Source organism: Marmota marmota, unplaced genomic scaffold, assembly GCF_001458135.2.
Source record: "Marmota marmota marmota unplaced genomic scaffold, marMar, whole genome shotgun sequence".
NCBI lineage: Eukaryota > Metazoa > Chordata > Mammalia > Rodentia > Sciuridae > Marmota > Marmota marmota.
The window spans coordinates 3,314,098-3,320,155 of record NW_026000080.1 but is presented as its reverse complement, the minus strand read 5'-3'; the positions used below and the strand labels follow the sequence as shown (position 1 = coordinate 3,320,155).

The 6,058-nt window shown below is 35.2% G+C and overlaps 1 protein-coding gene across 2 annotated transcripts in view; it reads right to left on the bottom strand.

The window, feature by feature from the left end:
• Positions 1-6,058, bottom strand: part of Col24a1 (collagen type XXIV alpha 1 chain) — a 373,492-nt gene that overhangs the window by 14,337 nt on the left and 353,097 nt on the right. The window lies entirely within an intron of this gene.

The following is a 6,058-nucleotide window of genomic DNA, read 5'->3' as shown; positions in this document are numbered from 1 at the left end:
TATATATATATATATATATATATATATATTTATATATACACACACACTGCCAAACACTGTGATATTGATGGTAAAATGGTAAGCAAAAAAGAAATTTGTCCTGTGGTGCTTAAGTTTAGAGGGGAGACAGGCATTAATCAAACCATCTAAAGATACATCATTATATACCGTGATATACACTATAAAGAAAGGTGCATGAACCTACAAGAGAAATTGAGTTGATCAAATCTAGAGGATATAGAAGGTTAGGAGGCATAAGTCAGGGAAGGGTTTCCTAAGATAGTGATAGTTAAGTCAAAATTTCTGAACAACAAATAAGGATTGTTAGGGAAAGTGTAGGAGAGCTTTTCAAGCAAAAGAAACAACCATGCTCAAAGGCTATGAGACATGACCTACTCAAGAAGCAGCAAAAAGTGTTACCCTAAAATGTTCTCTATGGATCAAGTAACTCTCACCATCTTGCTTATGGGAATGAGCAGCTTTTTTATATGGGCCACACAAAAATATTGGCACTAAAATGAATAGAAAACTGAGTTGAGTGCTAAAAGGTAGCCACCTTTATATATCATTTGGTCTTCTCTTGGTGATTAAAAGATCATTCATTAGAACAACTAGCATAATGGTTCTCAAACTTTTCAGAACCAGAACTCTTTTGCACTTTTAAAATATTATTAAGCACCTCAAAGAACTTTTGCTTATATGAGTTATAACTTGATATTTACCATAATTGAAACACAAATGTAAAATTTTAAATTATATACATGCTAATTGCTTAAAATAAGGCTATATATTTGTGGGGTATCAGAGATTGAACTCAGGGGCACTCAACCACTGAGCTACATCCCCAACCCTATTTTGTATTTTATTTGGAGACAGGGTCTTACTGAGTTGCTTACTGCCTCACTGTTGTTGAGGCTGGCTTTGAATTTGAGATCCTCCTGCCTCAGCCCCCTGAGCCACTGGGATTACAGGTATGTTCCACCACGCCCAGCCCATTATATATTAATATACATAAAATATTTTTATGAAAACAACTATTTTTCAAAACAAGAAAAATAGTGGAAAGGGTTTTGTTGTTTTATGCTTTTATATAGCTCTTGAATGCCTAGATCAGTAGATGACAGCTAAATTCTTATATTTTCTCCTGAACTAAATCAGTTGTGACATATTATTTATTTATTTATTTGCAGTGCTGGGGATTGAACACAGGGCCTTATGCATGCTAGGCAAGCACTCTAATATTTATTTTAGTTGAAATACATGAAGAAAGTTTGACCTCAGAAATATGTAGTTGAAAAAAGAAGAGTCTTATAGTAGCTTTTCAGATAATTATCAGTATTCTTCTTTGCTACTATACCAAATCTCAACAAGTAGTATATGTTGTGTTCTTCTCCCATTCTACCAGTCTACCACTCTGACACTGAGCTACATCCCCAGCCTCCCATTTTTTTTTGAGGTGCAAGCAGAGATTTATTTAGGAATGCAAGGAGATTTATTTTAAAAAGCAAACAATAGAACAGGATACACACACACAAAGGAAGAGGGAGTATGAATGCTTGAGTAAGATGCACTTTGGTGGTCCCTGGCTCTTTTTTCCCCTCTCCACATTGTCTTACTGGTGTATATTATGTTGTACATAATGATGGGATTTATTCATCCACACACAATATAACAATATAATTTGGTCAAAATCACTCCCCATCACTTCCCCCACTCCTCATCTCCCACTCCTTGGTCCCTTCCTTTATTGATCTTTTGATTTTCAAGAGATTCACTTCACTTTTCTTTTCCTTTTTCCTCTCTACCTTCTGCACATGAAAGAGAACATACAACCCTTGACCTTATGAGTTTAGCTTATTTTACTTAACATAATGGTATTTATTTTATTTTATTTTATTTGAGAGAGAGAGAGAGAGAAAAGAGAGAGAGAATTTTTTAATATTTATTTTTTAGAGTTCGGTGGACACAACATCTTTATTTTATTTTTATGTGGTGCTGAGGATCGAACCCAGTGCCCTGCGCATGCCAGGCAAGCATGTTACTGCTTGAGCCACATCCCTAGCCCACATAACGGTCTTTAGTTCCATCCATTTTCCTGCATATGACATAATCTCATTTTTCTTTACGTCCAGTCCTTTTTAAATTTTTTTTAAATTTATATGTGACAGAAGAATGCTTTACAATTCTTATTACATATAGAGAGCACAATTTTTCATATCTCTGGTTGTATACATAGTATATTCACACCAATTCGTGTGTATGTCCAGTCCTTTTTATTTTTTATTTTGAGATAGGGTCTCACTAAGTTGCTGAAGCTAGCCTTGAACTTGCAATCTTTCTGCCTGAGCCTCCTCAGTGGCTGGGGATTACCATGCCCTGCAGGTGGTAGTTTCTTGAAGGTGCCAATCTGAAAACTGGAACCCTATCTGTGAACACCCTGAACCCTTTTATATTAAAATCCAATGGTCTATCTTGAACTTTGACAACAGTTTTTACCTATGCATGGTTTTGTTAACACTATAGACTGATCACTCAGAAAACCTTCATGGAATTACGCAGATCTTTCAAACATTAACACATTTCATAACATTTGTTAACATCATCACCAATCTCATCAGAAAAACATGCACTCCAAAGTTATCAAATTCTTCATAATAAATACAAGCTTCTCCCAATTTTCCCCCTTTGGCAGTACTAGGGATTAGATCCAGGGTGCTCTACCATTAAATTTTATCCCCAGCCCTTTTTATTTATTTATTTTGAAACAGGGTCTCTCTAAATTGCTGAAGCTGACCTCAAACTTGTGATCCTCCTGCTCTGGACTCCCAAATCACTGGGATTACAAGTGTGCATCACTATGCTCAGTTTTTAATTCCTACTTTTGCTTGAAAACTTTAAATTTATCACTGATATCAAATTCTTTGTGCTTTTTCTTGACATGACAGGCTCCTTTAATTCTTTGTCTTTCTCTCTCTCTCTCTTTTAGTGGAGGTACTAGAGATTTAACCCAGGCATGTTTTACCATTGAGCCATATCCCAAGTCCTTTTTAACTTTTGAGACAGGGTCTCACTAAGTTGCTGAGGCTGGCTTTCCTAGACCTTGTGATCCTCTTTCCTGTCTTAGCCTTCTGAGTTGCTGGGATTACAGGTGTGCACCAACTGTGCCTGGCTCTTGTTTCATTCTTTTTAAAGAAAATATCTGCCAAATATTCATGTCTTAATAAAACTGGTAGTGTGTTATGTAAAAATGATCTTTCATGATAAAAGTGGTTAGTTTAGTTTGCTCCTCTGACAGTTGCACATTGGTTTTTTTTAAGGCAACAACACAACCTCCAGTGTACTGTACAAGTACTTTATAACGCCTTCCATTTCATTATACACAATATTAAAAAGGCACATACTCATGTTTACATGTACATGTAAAAAGACATGATTAGAGACTCAGGAACAATCAGAAAAAATGGTAGAGTAATGACCTCTCAGATTCTCTCCTCTATAAAAGCAAAAAGGAAACTGGCAAAAATTGCCACCAAGTTTTTCAGAATTATGAACATTAACAGAATGCTTGAAACAATTTGAGGAGCATTTATTTAATAAAAAGTTGGATTTTGGTAAGAGTAGTAAAGTTTGTAGAGTTTTAACTTGTTGTATTCTCAAGCCCATCTTTTGAGCTTGGCAGTAGCCCTGAAAATTGTTAAAAGTTTATGGGAGGCCAGTGTTTTGGACTAGCCTTTTGGACTAAGACCCAAAGGACTGGAACAAACCAGAATGGAATCTATGATAAGTGCCATGTATAATCAAATTAAATTTTGAAATGGGCCAGTTTTGCACAAAATAGGAGATTCCAGTCAACTTGAGTTAGTGTAGTAAGGAATTCCTCTATTAACCCTACAAAGAAAGTAACTTTAAAATGATGAATCCCTATTTTTTCTGTTTCTGCTTTTTTCAGCCCTTTCTGCCTGGTAAGCCAACCTCTTCTGCTTGGTTCATCAGAATAATCAATCTACTTTATAGAACAAGGTGTTGTGCAATTCTAGAATCACATATGAGAGCCAGACCTTTAAACTAAATTTGTTGTAATTATGAATTTTGACAAAATTAAAAAGTGAAAACCAAACAGAGAATGGGACTGGAGTTTTTTTAAAGCTTCATTTCCAGAAAATTGTTATTATTTGAGCTTTCTGGTGGTTCCCTTGAAGACACTACTTGCAAGGTTGTCTTTATTTTACTTGACTTAGAAATCATACAATGCACAACTATTTCCCCAGGAGCATTTTTTCAACATTTAGACAATTGTCTAACTCTGTAGTTGTCTAAAGCTGTAGAAAACAGGTAGAACAAACAATAGGTTAACCAAAAGTTTACAAAGAAAAGCCGGGGAATGAAATATCCACAGAGACTTTGGAAAGTTCTGACAAATGTCTGAGAATCTAAAAATTCATGTAAATGCAAAGGAAAGACCTAGGAAGGCCTTAAACTCTCTCTTCTGGCTGACACTGAGGCTCTATGACAGCAGGAAGTGAAAGTTAAGACATAATGGTCAGTTGGGCATGGTGACATACACCTGTAATCTAGCAGCTTGGGAGGCTGAGCTAGGAGGATAGTGAGTTCAAAGCCAGACTCAGCAAAAGCGAGATGCTAAGCAACTCAGTGAGATCCTGTCTCTAAATAAAATACAAAATAGGGCTGGGGATGTGACTCAGTGGTCAAATCCCCCTGAGTTCAATCCCTGGCACCCCGTCCCAGACCCCCACAAAAGACCTTATGGTCATATTGCCTGGCTGAGTAAAAACTGGGAGACTTGTTAGTTCTGGTCTTTAAGAATCTCTAAAGGAAATTAGCTGACCATTAAGCTAACTAAGCAAAACTTCAATGTCTGCATATGCCAAAGTGTATGATTTTGTATAGTTCAGAAAAGTCACTAAATAGACAACAACAACAAATTCAGTTTTGGGGAAAGAGTTTGATTTCCAGAGATGCCACACTTCATTATTTAAAATGTCCAGTTTTCAACAAAAATACAATTGGCTCTCTATATCTGTGACTTCTGCATCCTCAGGTTTGAAAATATTGGAAAAACTTTTGTGTCTGAGCATGTACAGATTTTTTTCTTGTCATTATTCCCTAAATAAGGGAAAGGATTTATGATACTAAATTTGGCAATCATTTCTTGGAATGACAATAAAACCATAGTTAACAGGAGAAAAAAATAGATAAATTAGAAAAAATAGATAAATTTTTCTAAATAGATAAATTAGAAAAAAATAGATAAATTAAAAAATAGATAATTTTTTTCTAAATAGATAAATTAGAAAAAAATAGATAAATTAGACTACTCAAAATATTTTAGATAGCATTTATATTATGCTAAGTAATCCAGAGATAATTTAAAAGTATAAGGGAGAATGTGCTTAGGTTATCTACATCATTTTATAAAACGGACTTGGGCATCCATGGATTTTGGTATTGAGGGGAGGATCCTGGAACCAATTCCCTAAGGATACCAAAAGATGACTATATTATAAGACATACAAAGATACCTGAAAATGTGGCCTATATAAAGGGGGGAATGTAAAGCAATCAATACAAACTATCCCTAAGGAAGCCCAGATTTTGAACTTAACAGAGAAAGACTTTAAGATTTTAAGACTTTTAAAAATATATTCAAAGAATTAAAAGAAACAATTTATACAGAAGTAAAGGAAAGTTTGATAAATATGTCTTACCAAATAGAGGATGCCAATATAGAGACAGAAATTACAGAAAAGAATCAAATAGAAACTGCAGTTAAAAAGTACAATAACTGAAACGAAAATTTAGTAGACAGGCTAAGCAGTAGACTTCAACAGGCAAAAGAAAGAATTCACAAACATAAAGGCAGGTTTATTTAAATTATCTAGTCTGAATAGAAAGAAAAAAGAACAAAGAAAAATGAACAGACTTGGAGACCTGTAGGACACTATCAAAGACACTGACATATGCATAATAGGAGTTTCAGAAGGGAAGGGAAGGGAAGGGAAGAGAAGGGGAGGGAGGAAAGGAGACAGGGAGGGAGGGA